The 21,959-nt window shown below is 37.1% G+C and overlaps 1 long non-coding RNA gene across 1 annotated transcript; it reads right to left on the bottom strand.

Moving 5' to 3' along the window:
• Positions 1–1,523: 1,523 nt before the first annotated feature.
• Positions 1,524–21,472, bottom strand: LOC140620005 (uncharacterized). The gene is made up of 2 exons (XR_012019761.1): positions 21,134–21,472; positions 1,524–2,901 (listed from the first exon to the last, which is right to left on the bottom strand). It is a non-coding gene; the product is annotated as an uncharacterized lncRNA (long non-coding RNA).
• Positions 21,473–21,959: the final 487 nt, after the last annotated feature.

Here is a 21,959-nt window from a genome sequence, read left to right as displayed (position 1 = left end):
GCAGAGAATATCTTCTAAACTTTAAATATTTTGGAATACCTCTTATGTGTAAGACCCTCTTTTAAACATAGTAGTTGGGCAGCCCCCGTGGCGCAGCGGTTTAGCGCTGCCTGCAACCCAGGGCGTGATCCTGGAGACCCGGTATCGAGTCCCACCCACGTCAGGCTCCCTGCATGGAGCCTGCTTCTCCCTCTGCCTGTATCTCTGTCTCTCTCTATCTCTATGTCTCTATGAATAAATGAAATTTAAAAATCTTTTTAAAAAAATAAACATAGTAGCTTACTCCTGGCAAGCTTCTGGTTGACCAGAGGCTGGTCCCTATCTATGCCTCCCTTCTAACTTGATGGTAGGGTTTCTCTGGGAGTTACAGGGTTCAAAGGCAGCACCTGTTTTAGTGAGGACAACACGACTACATCTGGGCTGTACCTTGGAGATATCACAGGTTCAGTTCCAGACCTCTGCAATAAAGTAAATATTGCAACAAAGTGAGTCAAATGAATTTGTTTGGTTTTCCAGCATATATAAGTTATGTTTACAATATACTGTAATCTATTAAGTATGCAACAGCAGTATGCTTAAAAAGGAATGTACATACTTCAATTTAAAAATACTTTATTGAAAAAAATAATTTTTTTTAAATTTTTAAAAAATACTTTATTGGGGATGCCTGGGTGGCTCAATTGGTTGAGCATCTACCATTGGCTCGGGTCATGATCTCAAGATCACAGATTGAGCCCCATGTTGGGTTTGGTTTCATAGGTCCAACATGGGGAGACTGCTTTTCCCTCTCCCCCTGCCCCTCCCCACCCCCATTCGTGCTCTCTCTCTCTCACTCTCACTCTCAGATAAATAAATAAAATCTAAAAAAAAAAAAAAAAACACTTTATTGCTAAACAATGCTAACCATAATCTGAGCTTTCAGCTGGGAGAGTATTGCCTCAAAGTTGATGGTTGCTAACCACCACGAGGGTGATGGTTCCTGAGGGTTAGCATGGCTGTGGCAATTTCTTAAAATAAGACAGTGAAATTTGCTGTATCAGTTGACTCTTCCTTTTATGAGTGATTTCTCTGTAGCATACGATGCTGCTTGATAGCATTTTACCCACAGTATAATTCCTTTCAAAATTAGATTCAATCCTCTCAAACTCTGCTACTGCTTTATCAACTAAGTTTATGTGATATTCTAACATCCTCTGTTGTTATTTCAACAGGCTTCCCAGCACCCTCACCAGGAGTAGATTCCAGCTCAAGAAACTCCTTTCTTTGCTCATCCATGGAAGTAACTCCTTATCTGCTCAAGTCTGATCATGAGATGGCAGTAATTTAGGCTCTACTTCTAATTCTAGTTCCCTTGCTCTTTCCACCACACCTGCAGTTACTTCTCCACTGAAGTCTTCAACCCCTCCCTGCAAGTCATCCACAAGGACTGGAATCCACTTCTTCCATACTCCTGTGAATGTTGATGTTTTGACCTCTTCCCACAAATCATGAATGCTGTGATGTTGTTGTTTTCTTATTCATGAGAGAGAGAGAGAGAGGCAGAGACATAGGCAGAGGGAGAAACAGAATCCCCGGTGGGGATCCTGATGCAGGACTCAATCCCAGTACCCCAGGATCATGACCTGAGCTGAAGGGAGACACTCAACCTCTGAGCCACCCAGCACCCCCTCCCAAATCACGAATGTTCTTAATGGTATCTGGAATGGTCGATTCTTTTCAGAAGGTTTTTAATTACTTTGCCCGGATTCATCAGAAGAATCACCATCTAGGGCAGCTCTACCTAATGAAATATATTTCTTAATAATAAGACTTGAAAGTCAAAATTACCTACCCCTTAATCAAGTGCCTAAAGAATAGATGTTGTGTTAGCAGACGTGAAAACAACATTAATCTCACAGTACATCTCCATCAGAGTTCCTGGGTGACCAAGTGCCTTGTCAGTGAACAGCAATATTTCGAAAGGAATCTTTTTTTTTCTGAGGAGTAGCTCCCAACAGTGGGTTTAAAATATTCAATAAACCATGCTGGAAATAGATGCACCACCAAGGCTTTGTCATTCCATTGATACAGTATAAGCAGAGTAGGTTGAGCATAATTCTGAAGGGCCCTAGGATTTTCAATGGCAAATGAGCATTGGCTTTAATTTGAAACCACCAGCTTCATTAGCCGCTAACAGAACAATCTGTCCTTTGAAGCATGGAAGCCAGGCATTGACTAGCTTTGAAAGTCCTAGATGGTATCTTCTTCCAATAGAAGGCAATTTCAACTCACTTCAAAAACCTCTTATTTAGTGCAGCCACCTTTGTTAATTATCTTTAGTAGATCTGGATAACTTATATTTTTTTTTAGATCTGGATAATTTAACGTACTTCTCCATCAACACACGCTGATTAGCCTTATCTTTTATGTTATGCAGATGGTTTCTTTCCTTAAACCTCAGGAACCACCCTCTGCTAGCTTCAGACTTTTCTTCTGCAGCTTCCTCTCCTCTCTAAGCCTCACAAAATCCAAGAGAGTCAGGGCCCTGCCCAGGATGAGGCTTCAGCCTAAGGGAATGTCATGGCTGGTTTGATCTTCTCTCCAGACCACTCAAATTTTCTCCATCTCAGCAATAAGGCTGTTTCACTTTCTTATCCTCTGTGTGTTCACTGGAGTAGCACTTTTCATTTCCTTCAAGAACTTCTCTTTTGCATTCACAACCCGGCTAACTGGTGCAAAGAGGCCTAGGTTTGGGCCCATCTTGGCTTTCAACATGCCTTCCTCACCGAGCTTACTCATTTCTACCTTTTGGTTTAATGTGAGAGACATGCAACTCTTCCTTTCACTTGAACCCTTAGAGGCCACTGTAGGGTTATCAATTCGCCTAATATCAATATTGTTGTATCTCATGCAATAAGGAGGCTGGAAGAGAGGAAGAGAGATCGTGAGCAGCTGGTCAGAACACACAATATTCATCCATTAAGTTTGTCATGTTCTTTGGGAGTAGTTTGTGTCGCCTCCAAATACTTACAATAGCAACATCAATACAACATCAATAGCAACATCTGATCACAGACCCCCATAACGAATATAATAATAATGAGAAAGTTTGAAATATTGTGAAAATTACCAAAATGTGACACAGAGACACAAAGTGAGCAAATGTTGTTGGAAAAAATAGCACCGGCAGACTTGCTTGGCTCATGGTTGTCACAAATCTTCAATTTATAAAACAACAACAACAACAGCAAAACACACTAAAGCATGATGGAACAAGGAATGCCTGTATATATGCCTCAAGATCACAAGGGTTTTTTTTTTTTTTTGCTTTAACCTGTTGCTGCACAAAACCTTATAGATAGAAGGGAAAACCAGGCTACAGAGGAATACCAGAAAAATATTGTAGCATTCACATATTTATAATTTTGTACCAAGATACATATTTTACTGAGGAAATTAAATATGAGGCCAAGAGTCTTTGGATATTTGTGCACATCTAAATGAACATCTGTATTGTTTTTTCTCTTAACTCAAATATTGTGCCATTACGGGCCAAAGCCTGTAGACTTAGGAATCTGGACTCTGAAGACTTTGAGTCAGATCCAACAGTCAATTAAATGAATGAAACTACAAAAAATAAGCACACAATTCTTAGTTTAAAGCTAGCCAGCTTTAATCAACAACCTACCGAAGATTAATTTCAAGGGATTGTGTGCTCTAATTTGCTCAGAGTTTAGTATCTATTCATACTCATATTTTATATATGTGATAATTGTCTGTAATTCTTAATAGGTTTCATAATTAATATTTATTCTCTCTTCTATGCCTTAGTACAAATTCAATTTTTCAGTTAACTTTATTGAGGTATAATTAACATATAATAAAATACTTGCCATATTTATAAGAACAGTTCAGTGAGTTTTGACAAATATACACATCCATACAGCCACCAACCTAATCCATTCACAGGTTTCTGTCACTCCAGAACATTCTTTTATGCCACTTTCCAGTTAATCTCCCCTACTCCCTGCCCCAGGCAATCACAGACCTGATTTCAATGATTATAGGTTATTTTTGCCTATTTTAGTACTTCATATTAATCCAATCAACCTATACATTTATCTTGTTCCACATCCCACCTCTGTGGTTAGAATATGGATTTTTAATGACATGGAAGTTGTTGAGAATAGACATTTGATGGTTCTCTCCCTTGGAATTGTTTCCTAAGAATCTAGTCCATTTGCTGCAAACGACTTAATGGGAAAACATCATCCACCAAGTTTAGCATGTTGCCAAAAGTTATTTATAGGTTGTAAATTATATAAAGACTTTTTTCCTCCTTCCTTTCCAAAATTTGATCAAAACTTCCACTTTTCAGCCAGAAGAGATATTTGCAGTGAGCATTTGCAATCTGTCTAAATATGTAGTGGTGCTGTTTTTTAAAATTATAATTGTAATAGGTTCTTTTCATCCGACTTACCCCAAGAGCCCGTGAAAACACTCATACCATTCCCCTGTCTTCGTGTTTATAATAATCCCTTATTTAAACCTTAAGTTTTTCCCCCTTTGACTCATTTTGTTAGCCAACTATTCTCAGTTGGTTTCTTGTGGGGGTTTTTTGTTTCTTTTTTTTTTTTTTTTTCAGTTATACCAGTGGAAACTTAGTAATGTGTGCCCTAAGATAGAAGATTCTGAAATACACACTTATCATCATCCATTCTGATCCACACCTCAGAGATCTGGCTACATATACAAATAAGGAGCAACTTGTGTTTGAAAAGGAAAGGAGGAGAAAGAGAGAAAGAAAACGATGCTTTTTGCAGTGTAGATAGCACCTTTCGGGCTAAAGTGCTGTAGAACTAGGGGATAAAATGACACAAGCATCAATGTAAACATGACTATCAACAGTACCATCCGCAATCCTTCCCAAATGGCCACTATATCAACCAAGCAATCCCTGTTTAAGTCACATGACATAAAATGCAGAAGGAAGCTCCCAAAATCATGCAGAAGGCAATTGGCATCCACCCTTGAGGAAACTGAAAGAGATCCCCTGAACACCTGAGGAGGAGAAGAATGAGTGCTCTGCCCCTAATGATCAGCCTGGGAGTCAGACCACATCTGAGGTAGAGACAAAGGACTGTAGTAGCCTGCCCATGCCTTTCACAGGTGCACCTCAGGCAGGAGGCAGAGGTGAGAGCGTCTGGAAAGGCAAATGGCAACAGTCATCATGGTAACAATGACCATATATCAGCATATGTCAATCATATTCTAGGCATCATATCGGCAGCAATCCAAACAAACAGGTATTATTATAAAATTATTGGATCAGCAATCAAAGGCTCAAGAAAATAGCTAGATGCCCGCAATCACTTGGCCAGAAGGTGGTTTAGCTGGGATTCAACTCACATCACCCCTTCTTTCAAATCAGTTCCCACTTGTGACTGTTCATCACTCATTATTCATGTCCCTGGTACCAAGTACGGACCCAGTCACTTGCTAAGATGTTAACCCCTTTGCCATTCACAATAGTAGATCTGATCATTGTTGCTTCCCATAGAGGAAATGGAAGCTCAAACAGGAGAGATAATGTTTGTGAAACTGCTGGCAAAAGCAGAATAGGATTCAGAATTTTGTCTATCCAGCTACAAAGAAAAGTGTAAATAAATGTGTTTTCTCCCATATGGCTTATAGTCCTCTCCATCTGAAGAAACTGGGATTCTGTTTTTCAGTTGGGAAGTTAATCCTTTCTCAAGATGGAGGATGAATGCTTATCTTTCAATCTTCAGCTACATCATCATATAAACTATAGACTAAGTTTAGGAGTGCAAGTTTGTGACTACATGATTTATATCCTATAAAGAAGAGAAAGTAATAATAAAAAAATTAAAAGAAGGGAAATGGTAGATAATTATTTGGAGAGTTCTCTTATTTAGACTACAAAAATCTGCTGCCATATATTAAAAAGCAGATAGGTAAAATAATAGTTTTCTGAGGAATTGTTCTAACACAACAGAAGATACTCTCCAATTATGAACATAATTAAGTAAAGATTTCTTTTCAAAATATAGGCCTTCAAATTCAATGTCTTTAACTGTAACTTTCAAAAGAAGAGTAGGAGAAAGTCATTGTCATTAGTGAATATGATGAGTATATATTTTTAAACTTTCAAGTACAGATAATTTTGCTAATGCAAAATTTTTATAAAAACAAACAACAATAATCATTTTATAAAATGCTGAACTGAATTCAGAAAGTACTGCCATTATACCTAGATTTCCAGAGGCCCGTAACTAATAAGAAAGGTTACTTAAGAAGTAGAATTTGAACCTACACTATAAATCTAAGTCCCTTGGTGACAGTGCTTTCACCAAAATAAAATGTTAAATATACATACAATTTCCTTAATAATATCCACTCTGAAGTGAGCAATGAAAAGAAAGCAATTGACCATGCTGTGAATTCACAGTTGTACTACATTTCTCTGCATATGGTCAGAAACACAGTCCTGAGCAGGGTCCACATTCCCGTGTGATTTTCAGCAAGCCACCTTAGCTCAAGTCATCAGAAACAGATGACAAATGGCTAAAAATATTTCTAAATAATGCTAAACCAGCAACAGCCCGGCTGACTCATCAAGTTTGGCTAATCCTGCGGAGAAATGCTAAAATAGTCTAACCTTTGGATCAACTGTCTTGTAATGCTGCTTCATCAGAACTAAGGCTCTTGTCCCAAATAAGAGGACGGGAACACAACTCTTGCACCAGAGAAGTTCAAGGACACAATGTTCACAGAGCTCACAGGCCCTTTCCTGTCTTCCAGGCGGTTGAGGAGGGAGGGATGGACCGGGTAGGGCAGCCGTCTATGTATAAACAATAGCTTTCAGTTTCGAATCTTAGGGTTTTTACATTGTTCTTAGCTAAAGAACCCTCTCACATAGTCTCATGGGAACTAAGGAAGAGAAAAAGTAAGTCACAGGATCAGGTGCACATCTTCTGAAAATTTGTGTTGTGAGAAGCATTGTCCCTGTAAGGAACTGATTCCGTCCTCCCTCTCATGTGCTCTCAGAGCAGCTTCTTTTATCATTGCCCCCTGGGTACTGAGAGACAGAAGGATGGTGCTCATCTCAGACAACAGGAAAGCACTGGAATGTATCAGACCAGAGTCATGGTCATACCAACTGACTAGGCGAGACAACAGGACTGTGTCCAACAAGGCAAAGTGAAGTGACATCTCCACTGAAAATCGAGGGAAAGGAAAGGCAGAGCAGGTAACCCCAACTGATGAGCTGGATTCATGTTGTCGAACGTCCCCACTTGCTGCTACTAATAATGATACCTACAAGAAGGAAGCACAGAATCTTCCACCTTATCAAACCACAAATCTGAAACTGTCACAAAAAGTGCTGAGCTAATAATATTTATTCTGGGTATTTCCAGCGGTAATCTCTTGTGAAGGTAGGCATAACTTGACAAGAAAAATGGCTCATTTAAAAATGTTCAACCATCTGCAAATACTAGATTTTTTTTTAAGACATGTTTTTAATCTGGCCTAAACCAATCCCTGGCCATTCTGAGCTTTACACATTACTAATTTCGGTTGGGTCATATCTAATGTTTTCTGAGAGATTTTTCTTTCTGATCTTATGCCAAGGACAATATTGTTGTCTTATGTGCCCCCAGTTTTTAATGATAAACAATTCATTTCTTATATATTTACTTTATTGTTACATTCTCTTTAAATTGTCAGGCTTTACTTTTCCCCATGTCATCATGGCCAAATTTGCATTTTCTTTTCCTAGTCAGCAACTAAAATGTTCAACTCAAATCAAGTAAATGTAATACTGTAGACGCCCTCCATGTACAATGAAACTCCCATGTGTGCAAAGTGTTCTGCTGTAAACATCCCTAACCTAAAAGATTGTCCCCATATCCAGGTTACTCTTAGGCTCTGTTGAGGCTTGGCAGGGACGCAGAGGTGGCAGCATGCAGAGACGACAGCTTGAATGGGTTGTGTGTACACTGAGAGATAATGACAGAACTTTGGCCCTGCTACTGCTTTGCTGTGTGGCCTCGGGTAAACTACTTGCTTTTTCTGAGCTTCAACTTCTTTCTTCACTTATAAACTGGGGGTGATTATTCCCACTTTAAGGGCTTATCGTGAAAGACTGGTAACTGTTCTTTCTCTTTCCTCCCATATAAGCAAAACATACTTACCATAAGGTAAAGTGAAGTGAACAGACATAACCATGATGGACTGAAGACTTCCTCTTCTACCACTCTCCCTCTTCCTGTCTGTGTTCCAGCCACCTTGCTCTTTCCCAAAGCTCTAGATTGGCTCTTCCTCTGCCAAGAATGTGTTTCCCCAGACACCCCCCAACAGAGCACCTCTGCAGGACCTCAATGAGATCCACTTTGTGGATCCTTCCTTCCTCCCTTGTGTCCTACTTGCCTTTCCTTACTTCCTTTGTACCCTTTCCCGTTGGTCTCGCCTGCTGTGCTAATGGAAGTGCCATAAGGGCAGGGATATTTCTGCTGTGTTTGTTGTTGTAACACAATTGCCTAGAACACCTCATTATAGTTTTTCAGTAAATGCCCTTTTCCTATCTGGTACTTTATAAGATTCTAAAAGACTAGGGAAGACAAGGTTAAAATTAAATATCTCACTTTGCTATATTTGTGAGTATTTTTGATGTTTGCTTAAACTTTTTAAAGTTTCTGTAATAATTTTAGATTTACAGAGAAGCTACAAAGATAGTACAGAGAGTTACCGTATATCCTTCACCCAGCTTCCCCTAATGATAACATCTTACATAACCATGGTACATTTGTCAAAACTAAGCAGTGAATGTTGTAGCAGTACATTTTTTAAACAAATGAATTGATAAAAGGCACCAACACATCTATGAAGTTTATGGTCATCTGTTCATGTCATTAACCCAAAATAGATACTGACAAGCACAGAGTGTCCTGAAATTATTTCACTTCCTCTCTTTTGTCTTTCATATTTTGTCATCTTGGAAATCCTTTCTGTGTGAATAGCATGTATATTTACGGGCCCGGGTCGTTAGGTTTGCAAAAGACTTTCCCACCATGGATATCTAGAAGACCCCTGAAAATCTCCGGCAGGAAAGCCTTTAGAACTCTTAAAAACAGCCTATGGCTGTCTACTAAACCACCAGTTGAAAAATTCCTTCTTTTGTAAAATAGTAGGATAAAGTACAGAGAGAACATATAATATGATTCTTAATGAGAAGCTTGTTTCGTCTCTAATGTGTGAATGTTTACTCGGTGCCCTGGGAAGTGGTTCTAGAATGCCAAGGTGTTGACAAATTGCGAAGGACGGTGCTAAACGCCCTCCATAGCTGAAGCTTAGATAAAGTAACTTGCAAAGTACCCCCATGCTTCACAATTTGTCAGCAGGAGATCTGCCTACAGCAGCTATCACATTTCCCAGTCCGTAGCAAAAGCAGCTGGGAAGAGGCAAAGGCATGTTGGGGCTTGATGTGACTAAATTAGGCAGGATGGGACAGCTGTGCCTTTTGCAACCTCAAGACAGTCAGCGTTCGTAGGAGCTGGGTCTCCTCCTCTGATCGTGCTCAGTCCTGGACCATCTTGCCACTGTCCCTTTATTTAATTCTTCATCTTACCTTGCACCACCTCTCATCCTATTTCAGTTCAACTCATTTTATTCACTAATTCAACAACATTTGGGCGCCATTTGCCAAAGAGATTTCACACGTTATTTCATTTAATTCTCAACATGATCCCAAGACCCATTACTACTTCATTTAATAAGTGAAAAAAAAAAAATGAAGCTCAAAGACCATAAGAAACTTGCTCACATAAATGACGGCCAGCAAATGGTAACAGTCCATATTCAGAACCAGATCTAGAAGATTCCAAAGTTATTATCCTTCCCTTCGAGGTTCTACTGCTTTTCAAGAAAAATAAAAATTAGAAAAGAGTTCTTTTTTTCAAATTATTTTATGAATAATTAAGTAAATTTGATGAATTGATATTTACTGGTCAAGAGTAGCTTATTTATGATTGAGGGTTGGCCACATTAATGGATTTTTTACTTCATGCACTTGTCATGATACCAAAACATGACATGAAGGGTAAGAGGGGGAGAGCAAAAGAGAAATAGTCCTTTTTTTCAAAGCCAGATGGAAAAAACAAACTGAGAAAATGGGGCCTTGGTTTGAATTCCTACCTCACAAAGATGTTCTCTGAACCCCATCTGAATAAGAACCCTCATACACCAACCCATTCTAGGCTCCCCCATCTCAAAGCCTTTGTTCGTGAGGTTCCCCTGTCCTTACATCCTCCCCACACCCTGCTCTTTAGTTTCTACTTCTCTACTCTATCAGACTATTCTCCCAGAATGGCATCTACATGATGCTTACATGCTCAGCAAATTTTTTAATGGAAAGAACAAACTTCCCATGATGTATGTCCTAAGGACAGGCTACGTAAACTACGGTTCACATTAGATAATTCAATCATTGTCATAGTGGTATCACTGAGGAGGTGTCAGGAGAGGAGGCAGTGCAGTTTGAACACAAAAAAAGCATTGTCTTACTCCCTTGAATTGTTTTTAATCATAGTAATTATTTTTTTTAAGATTTTATTTATTTATTAATGAGAGACACACAGAGAGAGAGAAAGAGAGAGGCAGAGACATAGGCAGAGGGAGAAGCAGGCTCCATTCAAGGAGCCCAATGCGGGACTCGATACCGGGTCTCCAGGATCACGCCCTGGGCAGAAGGCAGGTGCCAAACTGCTGAGCCACCCAGGGACCCCCTAATCATAGTAATTATTTATTTTGAGTTTCAAATATAAATGGAGGCCGTAGAAACATACACTTGCTCTGTTAAACTGGGGCATGGAAATTACTTTTCTGTGCCTCAATTTTTTTTTCATTCATAAAGTAAGAAAAATAATCTTACCTATAAGGACTGAACAAGATCTTCTGCTAACACACTTAGGACATTATCTGGCACAGAGCAATCACTCAAAAGAAGTAGTTTTATCATTGTTAGTATTATTAGTATCACTATCTTTTAAATTTTAACTACCTTGAGCACATCCCTGGGCCTCAGTTTTTCATTTGTATGTAATTTATGTGCAATCGTTAAAGTCTCTTCCAGATATTAACTTCTAAGATTTTAAACCTCTCAATATTTATATATTTCAAATTATCCCGGAATTAAATAAGAATTGCAGGCCCCTAATATTTTTTATATCATAGATTGTATATTTACATGAGAATTTTATGTGTATATTTCTATGTATGTGCGCGTGGTGTCGACCAGAAAAGTTTGTACCCTCTGAAACATTTTTTACAACATTCTAAAGCAGCAAGCCAAACCTTCAGAATACTAAAAATATTTTTGTTGGGTTTTAATCTGATAGTGCACTGTTAGAAAGAAATTAGTTTCAGAGAAATTTGAGTAAGATGGACTTTCACCAATAGTTATTGCCTTTGAGATATTTTGAAGTTCTATTTATGATTCTTTAAAGTAAATAACAATAAGTTTAACCCAAAATCCAATATGTTGATATGAAAAAGTAATTTTTGATATACCATCACTTTTCTCTTGTTCTTAAAATAAGATATTTTCAGCTTATCTATTTTCAAATAGTTCCTAAATAATAGTTTGCTTTGGATGATTGACTATAGGAATTTTGTTCATACAATACCTCCAAAGCATGACATTTTAAATCACATACTCCTTTCATTTGTAATGTTTAAAGTGGATTTCATATCGTTACACAATTTATCATTTGGAGATGGAATAAGATATTTACATGGGTTCCATCTCTACCTCCATAATTGAAAAAGTATGGCTAAGTCTTATTAAAAGCATGGATGCTTGGTTATCAAAGCCAAATAGTAATAGAGATGAAAGGTCTTTATTATACATACTCAAGGGGAATATGCATGGAAATCAAGCCCCAGTGATATGGGTGACATACAGAGCTTCTTCCTTCCATATTACTTTTCAGAGATTTCTGCAAGAATGTACTCAACAGACTCCCTACTGCATTATGATACTACTCTCTCTTGAATGAACGAAAATGGAAGGTATCCAACAGAAGCACTCAAATATGTATCAGTTGAACAGTATTACATGAATTAAACTTAGATAAGCAAAAGAATATTTGGAGGACAGAGAGGGAGAGATCTATAAGTCACATGAAGCAGGATGGTCTCAGGTAAGAGCTTAAACTCCATGAAATAGAGGCAGCATGTTGGGAGGATTTAGGAAATAAATCTTGGTTATGTAGGGCCAGACTGGGAAGGGCCTTGAAAACTCTACAGAGGAGCTTGGGCTTAATGTGATTGGCAGCCAGGCAACATTACAGTGTATTGTGAGGAATCACTATGAGAAGGAAGGAGTGACTGGATGGCAGGATGCAAGACTGATGAGAAGGGAAGAAAACAGACAAGATATTGAGTAAGAGGGTTGACAGACTGCAGGCTTAAATCCTAGGTGAGCCACTGACTACAAGTATTCCCTCTTGGCCTCATTCCTTCTCTGTGAAATAGAGTGTAGTGAAAAGGTGGAGGGATGCCCATGGAAGTAATTGTCAGATCCTCTTTTGGTTTTTAGAGACATAAAGTGTGTAACGCAGGCATGAACAAGGTGGTAATGTGACTGAGTGGAGGTCGACTCTAAGAGGTGCTTTGAAGGAGACAATATCAAACCTGAATGCAAGAAGAAGAAATGTAAAATGTAAATCCCAAGCTAGTAGCATGAGAACTTAAAGAATTATTGAACCTGGGATGCCTGGATGGCTCAGCTGTTGAGCACTTGCCTTCAGCTCAAGGCATGATCCAAGAATTCCAGGATTAAGTCCCACATCAGGCTCCCTGCAGGGAGACTGCTTCTCCCTCTGCCTACATCTCTGCCTCTCTCTGTGTGTCTCTCATGAATAAATAAATAAATAATCTTTAAAAAATTAATGAGCCTTAGAGAAAATCTGAATCAACTGGAAAGTGAGCTTTGCCTGATAGAAAGAATACATGACCACAATTGGTCATCCTAGTTGGCTAGATCATTGTATCATGGGTCATTTTATCATGCCTTGCAAATAGAGATCTTTGGGAGAATGGAAGCCACCCATATAATCTCATATAATCCTAAAATGATAGTTCCAACCAGAAAATGAGGAAAAAATAAATTATCTGCAGGTTTACTTGTAATTTGGCACTTAACATTTTATTGATTTTGTGTATAGCCTTACATACATCATATCAAAAACTCTGCACTTGACACATTCCACGTAAATTCTTAAAGTCATTCAGTTTTTAAAAACAAAGGGTAGCAAGGGTGCCTGGGTGGCTCAGTTGGTTAAGCAACTGCCATCGGCTCAGGTCATGATCTCTGGGTCCTAGGATCAAGTCCTGCTTTGGGCTTCCTGCTCAATAGGGAGTCTACTTCTCTCTCTTCCTTTGCCCCTCTCCATGATGCATTCTCTCTCCCTCTTAAATAAATAAATAAAATCTTTTAAAAGGGGGGTAACATCATTTTAGGACAAACTTCATCAGGCACCAAATTATGCCTGAATAAAGAACTAATTTGCACTAAAGGGGTGATATTGAGAGTAGAGCTATTTATTTACCTGTATTTACCAACTACTGAAGGGATCAACTGAATTCACTTCATCGGGACATTTCATGTTCAAAGTAAAATACAATCACAGATTTTTCTAGAACTGTGATTTGTCCATACACAGTCAAGCAGTGTTCATTGCAAATGGAACTCACATAAAATCTGTGTATAATGATACCAAAAATTGAACTTTGTGTTGAAAATTACTTTCTATATAAAAGAGATAAAAGGATATAATAAAAAATATTTTATGTATTTATTAATACGACCAACACTGCAGTAATAAAACTGATCTCTATTTTATAAAATCCATCTCTAATGATCCATGCACATCTTTTGAATGTAAAATTATATGTGATTCTAACATATTCCACCTCTCAATTAATATCAGTGTTTGTGAAGAGCTTATTCTATATAAAGTATTGTGCTGGGCACAGGAATACATCAGTGAGCAAGACAGGTGTGACCTCTGTCCATTAAGAGTTCATATACAATAACACTTATGAGAAATCTGAAGCTCAAACAACTTGAGTATCATCTAAGTCTTTCTTTGTAAGATAGCAGTAAACCCCAAACTAGAATCCAAATCTCCTACAGTCTAATATTCTGTCAAAAATATTGTTACCATTTAACATGAAAACCAACTGAAATCAGTCAACCCCTGGCCTATGCAATCTATCACTTGGTCCTCTGCATTCCTTCTCCAAGTCCTTCCATCCATCCTTTTCAAATTTCTACCACCGTCACCTAGTTCACCTCTCATCATATATGTCTACACCACTGCAATAATGTCTTCATTGAATGTTTGCCATCTAATTGGCCCCCACCCACAAATAAATTTCTCTATACTGCAACCTGAGTAATCTTTCCAAAGAGCATATTCTGATTATGTCACACAGTCATCTCTCATTTCCATGACTAAAGAAATGTATTGCCTTCACTTTGTTCAGAAGACAGAGATCAAGCTTTGTCATATGTTCTGTAGGGCCCTCTACCTCTACTGATTTGTCCCACAGCTTGCCTCCTGCTCCAGGTCACATGCCAGCCACACTGGCTTTCCAGCAATTTCTCAGCACACCATGCTCTGTGTCATCAGAGATTGGGCACATGCTTTAATCTTTCTGAGAAGTAATTCTTCCATTCTTTCATTCCCCTTTTTAACTAGTCTTCATTTCCTAGATAGCAGCTCAATCATTACTTACTTAGGGAAGCCTCCACTGATCTCCTAGACAAAGTCAAATCTCATAACATTCATTTATCATAGTTTCAGTTTTACACATGTATATGTGATTATTAATATACATTGTCCTTACAGGCTATATGGTGTTTGAATGTAGCTGTATCCTGGATAGCTACAATGTTGCCTGGCATATAATAGTGATTCAGTGATTCAAATCAAATGGAAGAGACTGTCTTTGTTTCTCCTCACCATTATATCTCAGTGGCTAGCACTCAGTATAAGATTGGTAAGTGTTCCTTAACTAAGTAACTAAATTGACAAATATTTGTTAACATTTGTGTGGTACCCTTAGAGAAATGGCAAACAGGAAAAACGTGTCTCCAGCCAATATACATTTATAGAAATAGAAAATAGCTATAATACAGTTTTAGGAATGCCTGTGTGGCTCAGTGGTTGAGCGTCTGCCATTGGCTCAGGGCATGATCCTGGAGTCCCGGGATTGAGTCCTGAATTGGGCTCCCTGTATGGAGCCTGCTTCTCCCTCTGCCTATGTCTCTGCCTCTCTCTCTCTCTCTGTGTGTGTGTGTGTCTCTCTGTCTCTCTCTCTGTGTGTCTCTCATGAATAAATAAATAAAATCTTTAAAAGAAAATACAGTTTTATATGAAAATAAAAGCTTTTAAAATATATATGTGGCATGAACCCATTATCTTTTAGAGCTCTGCATATTTGTGTATGAGATTAGAAACTTTAGAAGAATATACTCCATCTCACTGGGGACAAAGAGGCTGGCATTGTCTGAAATGTTAAAAATTGTAATGGGTTAGCTTTATATTCAGATGAAATAGTAATTATTTATAGTTTTATAAGAAAAAAGAAAAATTTAGAAGACAACAGAACACAAAAATATTTTCAGACATAATTATTATTTACTCAATAATTTGCCACTTAATAAATTGTCAGAAAGAACTACTTCCAAATATTCCTCAGCATAAAAAAATGAACTCAGAAGCAAAAATGAGCAGAATTGTTTATTTCTTTTTAAGATTTTATTTATTCATTCATGACAGACAGAGAGAGAGAGAGGCAGAGAAACAGGCAGAGAGAAGCAGGCTCCATGCAGGGAGCCGGATGTGGGACTCGATCCCGAGACTCCAGGATCACGCCCCAAGCTGACGGCGGCATTAAACCGCTGAGCCACCCAGGAGCAAAATTGTTGATTATTTATAAATGCAAATGTATTTTGTCTGTAAAAATGTATTAATAAACTTAGACAATTCCAACATGTAAATTATAGGATGAAGAAAATAAAGAGTTTGCTAATGTCAAGTTTTTGTTTGAAAAGGAATTCTGATAAACTTTAAACTTTGAGGAGAAATATATTTTTGTGTGTATACTAAAAATTTATAGGTAATACTATAGTAGTGGCTTTCAAAACAGGTCTGAGGACTTCTGAGTGTCACTGAGATCATTTCAGGGAGTCTGCATTGTCCAACCTTTCAAAACCACATATCTGCATGAGACTTGATTTTATTGATATTTGTCAATTGAAACAGCATACCGGAACAGAGTAAATATAGAAGCAAATATGAGAATCCACCTATCTTCTTTTGAGACAGATATTAAAGACATTTATTAAATGTAAAACATTTCCCTCCTCACTAATTGTTTTTGCTTGGGAAAATATAGTTATTTTTCAAAAATCACATTATTTATATTAACATAATACCTTAAATTTTGTTTTTAACAAATTAATAAATAAGTATTTCACTTTTTTCATACAGCAAATATTGAAAGATATAACCCACATAAACAAAAGCTACTTGGGAGGCCTGAATATATATTAAGAATGTAAAGAGTTTCCAAAACCAAAGTGTTTGAAAACTGTTACCCTAATATAATGTAACTTCCAATAAGCTAAGAAGGAAAGGAGGAAAAAATTCAATCAGGGTTTTTTTTTTTTTTTATGAAAGGATTCTCACCATCTAGTTAATCAACACATCCATCATTTCACATATTTATCTTTTCTTTTTAGTGAGAACATTTAAATTCTACTCTCTTAGCAAATTTTAATTACACAATACATTGTTATCAACTATAGCCACCATGTTTTGCGTTAGATCCTCAAACCTTATACACTTTATAGCTGAAAATCTGTTCAATCAATTTTTAAAAAGCAAGAAAGGGTAAAAATAAATCCTTCAAAAAAAGTATAGGGAGTGGAGATATATTAATAACAAAAATAAGGGGCAGCCCCGGTGGCACAGCGGTTTGGCGCTGCCTATAGCCCGGGGTGTGATTCTGGAGACCTGGGATCGAGTCCCACGTCGGGCTCCCTGCATGGAGCCTGCTTATCCCTCTGCCTGTGTCTCTGCCTCTCAGTCTCTCTCTCTCTCTCTCTCTCTCTCTGAATAAATAAATAAATAAATCTTTAAAAAAATAAGTATGAAAGGGTTAAATTCACCTATCAAAATACAAATGATGTTTATTAGAGTTCCACAAAAAATAACTCAGGAAAAGTTAAAATAAAGGCAGATAATCACCTAAAGAAAGTCTAGGTTTGCAAAATAGAATTTAAGCAAAAAGCTGTAAAAAGGGCCAAAAGGAACAGTTCATGTTGAGAAAGTTCACCAAAAATATATAAAAATTATGAATTTGGCTACAATTTACAAAATACTTCATAATAAATAAAACAAAAATTTTAAGAATCACGAAGAGAAGTGTATACCATAGTAATAGTAGGAAGGTTTTAGCTTAATTTTCAAACTGATACATCAAGGAGACAAATATGACAGATTTGAATAACAATTTTAACAGAAAGATAGATCCAGAAATAGACCAATTCCAAAGAATTTACACTCAGGCATAGTAAAAAATTGATATCAATATCCACTACCTCTAACCATAATGCAGTAAAATTGGGAATAAAATCTTAAAATACAACTTTCCTGCTCTTTCAAAAAATTATATGAAAACTAAAAACAAACAAAAAACCTTCTAAATAATTCATTAGCTACAAAAAATAATAAAAAGTATATAACAATTAGAGCACTAAAAGTATATGTTGAAAATTATATTAATATAGAAATATTTAGAAGCAAGTTTATACTTTTAAATTCCTATATTGGAATATAATAATAATTAAAAATATATGAGTTAAGCATTTGACTCAAGAAAGTAGAAAATAACAATGAGATAAACTCAAAGAAAAAGAAAGAAGTAGACGTAGATTAAAGAAAATTTTGATTAAATAGAAAACACACAAATGTGCACACATAAGTACACAAAATAGTGGATATTAGCAACACAACAGAAATGTCAACTTCTGAAAAAATAAAACAGACAAACTTCTGGCAAGACTAATCATGAAAATAATCACAATAGGAATTGGAGAAAAAGGATAACTACAGACAGACAATATTTTTACTCAAAGTGGAATACAGAGCATAACATGTCAGTAAATACAAACCCAGTTGAAATTGACAAATTTCTTGGAAATTCAAAAATGTAGTCAAGACAAAACAAGATCTGCAAATAGCTGAATAGGAGTGCCTGGGTGGCTTAGTCAGTTAAGAATCCGACTCTTGATTTCAGCTCAGGTCATGGTCTCAGGATTGTGGGATCAAGCCCTTTGTGGGGCTCCACATTCTCCCTCTACCCCTCTCCTTTCTCTAAAATAAATAAATCTTTAAAATAAAATAGTAGAATAAGCATTAAAGAAAATTCTCCCTCCAAGAGAGTCACCATATTAGGTGACTTTTGTACTCTTAGAGTAATCCAAAATTCCTAACTTGAACAAAATATTCCAGAGAATAGAAATAGAGGGGAAAAATAGAAGAAAAAAGAATTTTGGGAATCCCATCCAACAATGTTTCAAAGCATAAGATATTGCAACAAAGTAGCATGTATCCCAGAAATTCAAGAACAGTTTAACATTTGGTGATCTATTTATGTTGTCACATTACCAGATTAAAAGTGAAAAAAAAAAGTCATTTGATAAATTCAATATCCATTCATGATAAAAGCTCTTAGAAAACATATTTTAGAAAGGAACTTCAATAGCCAAGAAAGAGGACTCACTTTATATTGAGCATCATGAAGGTTGGTAAAATTTTTGAAGCAGAAGTGTTGAAGTCAGAAATAGGACCAGGATACCTTTTAGCATACCTAATATTCAACATTGTACCAGAGGTACTAGCCATTGTAATAAGACAAAATAAAAAATAAACAAGTAGAATAATTGAAAAGGCCAAAACTGTCGTTATTGGCAAATAATGTGTTTGTATAAAAACCCAAAAGAACCTGCAGGCAACTTTTTTTTTTTTACTTAAATTCAATTAATTAACATATAGTATATTATTTTTTTCAGAGGTAGAATTCAGTGATTCATCAGTTGCATATAACACCCGATGCTCATTACATCCCATGCCTTCCCTTAATGTCCATCCCCCAGTTACCCCATCCCCCCACCTCCCTTCCATCCAGCAACCCTCAGTTTGTTTCCTATGATTAAGAGTCTTGTATGGTTTTTCTCCCTCTCTGACTTCATCTTTATTTTTCCCTTCCTCCCCCCATGATCCTGTTTTGTTTCTTAAATTCCACATATTAGTGATACCTTATGATACTTGTCTTTCTCTGATTAACTTAATTTACTTAGCATAATACTCTCTAGCTCAATCCATGTCATTGCAAATAGCAAGATTTCTTTTTTTTTTTTTTTTTGATGGCTGAGTATTAGCCCATTGTGTGTGTGTAGATATATATATCACATTTATCCACCATCTGTCAATGGACATTCGGGCTCTTTCCCTATTTGGCTATTGTGGACATTGCTGCTATAAACATTGGGGTGCAGGTGCCTCTTTGGATCACATTTGTATCTTTGGGGCAAATACCTAAGTGCTGGGTCATAGGGCAGCTCTATTTTCAACTTTTTGAGGAACCTCCATACTGTTTTCCAGAGTGGCTATACCAGCTTGCATTCCCACCAACAATGTAAGAGGGTTCCCCTTTTTCCACATCATCGCCAACATCTGTCATTTCCTGACTTGTTAATCTTAGCCATTCTAATCAGTGTGAGGTGGTATCTCATTGTAATTTTGATTTGTATTTCCCTGATGCCAAGTGATATGAAGCATTTTTCCATGTGTCTGTTGGCCATTTGTATGTCTTCTTTACAGAAATGTGTGTTCATGTCTTATGCCTATTTCTTAATTGGATTATTTATTCTCTGGGTGTTGAGTTTGGTAAGTTCCTTATAGAGTTTGTATACTAGCCCTTTATTTGATGAGACATTTGTAAATCTCTTCTCCCATTCTATAGGTTGTCTTTTGGTTTTGTTGACTATATCTTTCTGAAGGCAACTTTAAAAAGTAGTCTGGGAGTCCAGAAAGATTGCTAGAGACAAGTCAATGTATAAAAATTAATAACATTTCTAAATGCCAGCTATATACAAATAAAAAATACAATAAAAATATTTCATATAAAATAGCAGCATATAGCCCATAGAGTACCAAGAAAGCCAGAAATTACCTTTACATAATGATTAGAATCCATGAAGTCAGATCAATTTAGTTTCAATTTAGCCCTTCAATAAGTGGCTTCATGACATTGGTCAAATTAATCCCTCAAAACTGATTTTCTTATTTGAAAACTGAGAATAATAATTGGTACTTTTCTCAAAGGATTAATGTGAAGATTAAATGAAATAATACATGCAAACTACTTAAAATTATATCTGGCTCAATCTGGGTAGTAATGGTAGTAGCATCTAATACACACATAGGCAAAACCTGTACGAAAAAAAAATCGTAAAATTTTATTCATGGACATAAAAGAATTGAAATAGAAATAGAAAAATTTAGGTAGACAAGTCCATTATCTTGAAGATGTTGAATTTCTCCCCTTTTTTTCTACCAGTTCAATTCATTTACAATCAAAATGCCAATAAGATTTTATGGAATTTGAAATACTAACTCTAAAGCTGTAAGGAATAATAAAAGCATAGGAATAACCAAAATAATTTTGAAATGTAACAAGAAGAGTACCAAGAATTCAAATATCTTATAGAGCTATAATAATAAGAGGGAGCACTGGTTAAAAGAAATGGCTATGAAGATAAAAAACAGTTTCCTATGCATACATGAACTTGGAATATGAGAGCATCGCAATAAGTTGAGATTATTTCTTCAATAAATGGGACAACAGGTTTTCCTATGAAACATTACAAAAGCAGACCTTTATTTCACATCAAATACATATGAAGATAAGAATAAATCATTTTTACATTTTTAAACATTTCAAGATGTTCACAAAATTCAAAAACAGCATCTCCAGTAGAGTCTGCTAGACATACCTCAGACGGGAAGGGATGCACAGACCACACAGCTCAGCTCTGCTCCCTAGAAAGGGACTTTTCTTTCAAAGTTCACTTCAATCACCACCATGCTAGCCTCAGTCAGGGAGGAGAAAAGAGGCTGCTTCTCCTTTGCACTGACTCAAATAACTACACCATATTATTTTCATAAGTATCCGCATAATGACTAATGGGCAAAATAGTGGAGAAAACTATCCTGGGAGACAAAAGGGAGAAAATGAACTCAAAGCTATGACTAAGCAATCTGGCTCAGATCTCAGATGCCTTCACTGCCCACCTACTAAGCTGTCTCCTGACTCTTCTGCTTTCCCTCTGGTTCAGTAGGAAGAGTCACACTGACGCAGTGCAATCCAACCCATCCAGTTGTGTTTAAATCCTATTTCCTCCCACTTGCCTTTAAAAAAAAAAAAAAAGATTTTATGTGTTTATTCCTGGGAGACACAGAGAGGCAGAGACATAGGCAGAGGAAAAAGTAGGCTTCCTGCGGGGAGCCCAAAGCAGGATTCCCAGGATTCCTAGGACCCCAGGATCACACCCTGAGCCAAAGGCAGACGCTCAACCACAGAGCCACCCAAGTGCGCCTCCTCCCACTCTCTTAAGGACCTTCTCCTGCAGAAAAGTTAACTTTACTCTCTGGGTTGCTGTGTTGGGAAGGGAAGGAAGAAGGGCAGGGAAGAGTTGCTCTGTCCCAGATAGGAGAATAACACATTAACTCCTTCAACACACACCACACATCCACAAGGAAATCTGGGAAACCAGGGCTAGGGTTTTGTGGCTATTTCATTTTCATTAAAAAATGGAGTGA

This window comes from Canis lupus, chromosome 28 (genome assembly GCF_048164855.1).
Source record: "Canis lupus baileyi chromosome 28, mCanLup2.hap1, whole genome shotgun sequence".
Classification (NCBI taxonomy): Eukaryota; Metazoa; Chordata; class Mammalia; order Carnivora; family Canidae; genus Canis; species Canis lupus.
This window is presented reverse-complemented; position numbering and strand designations above follow the sequence as displayed.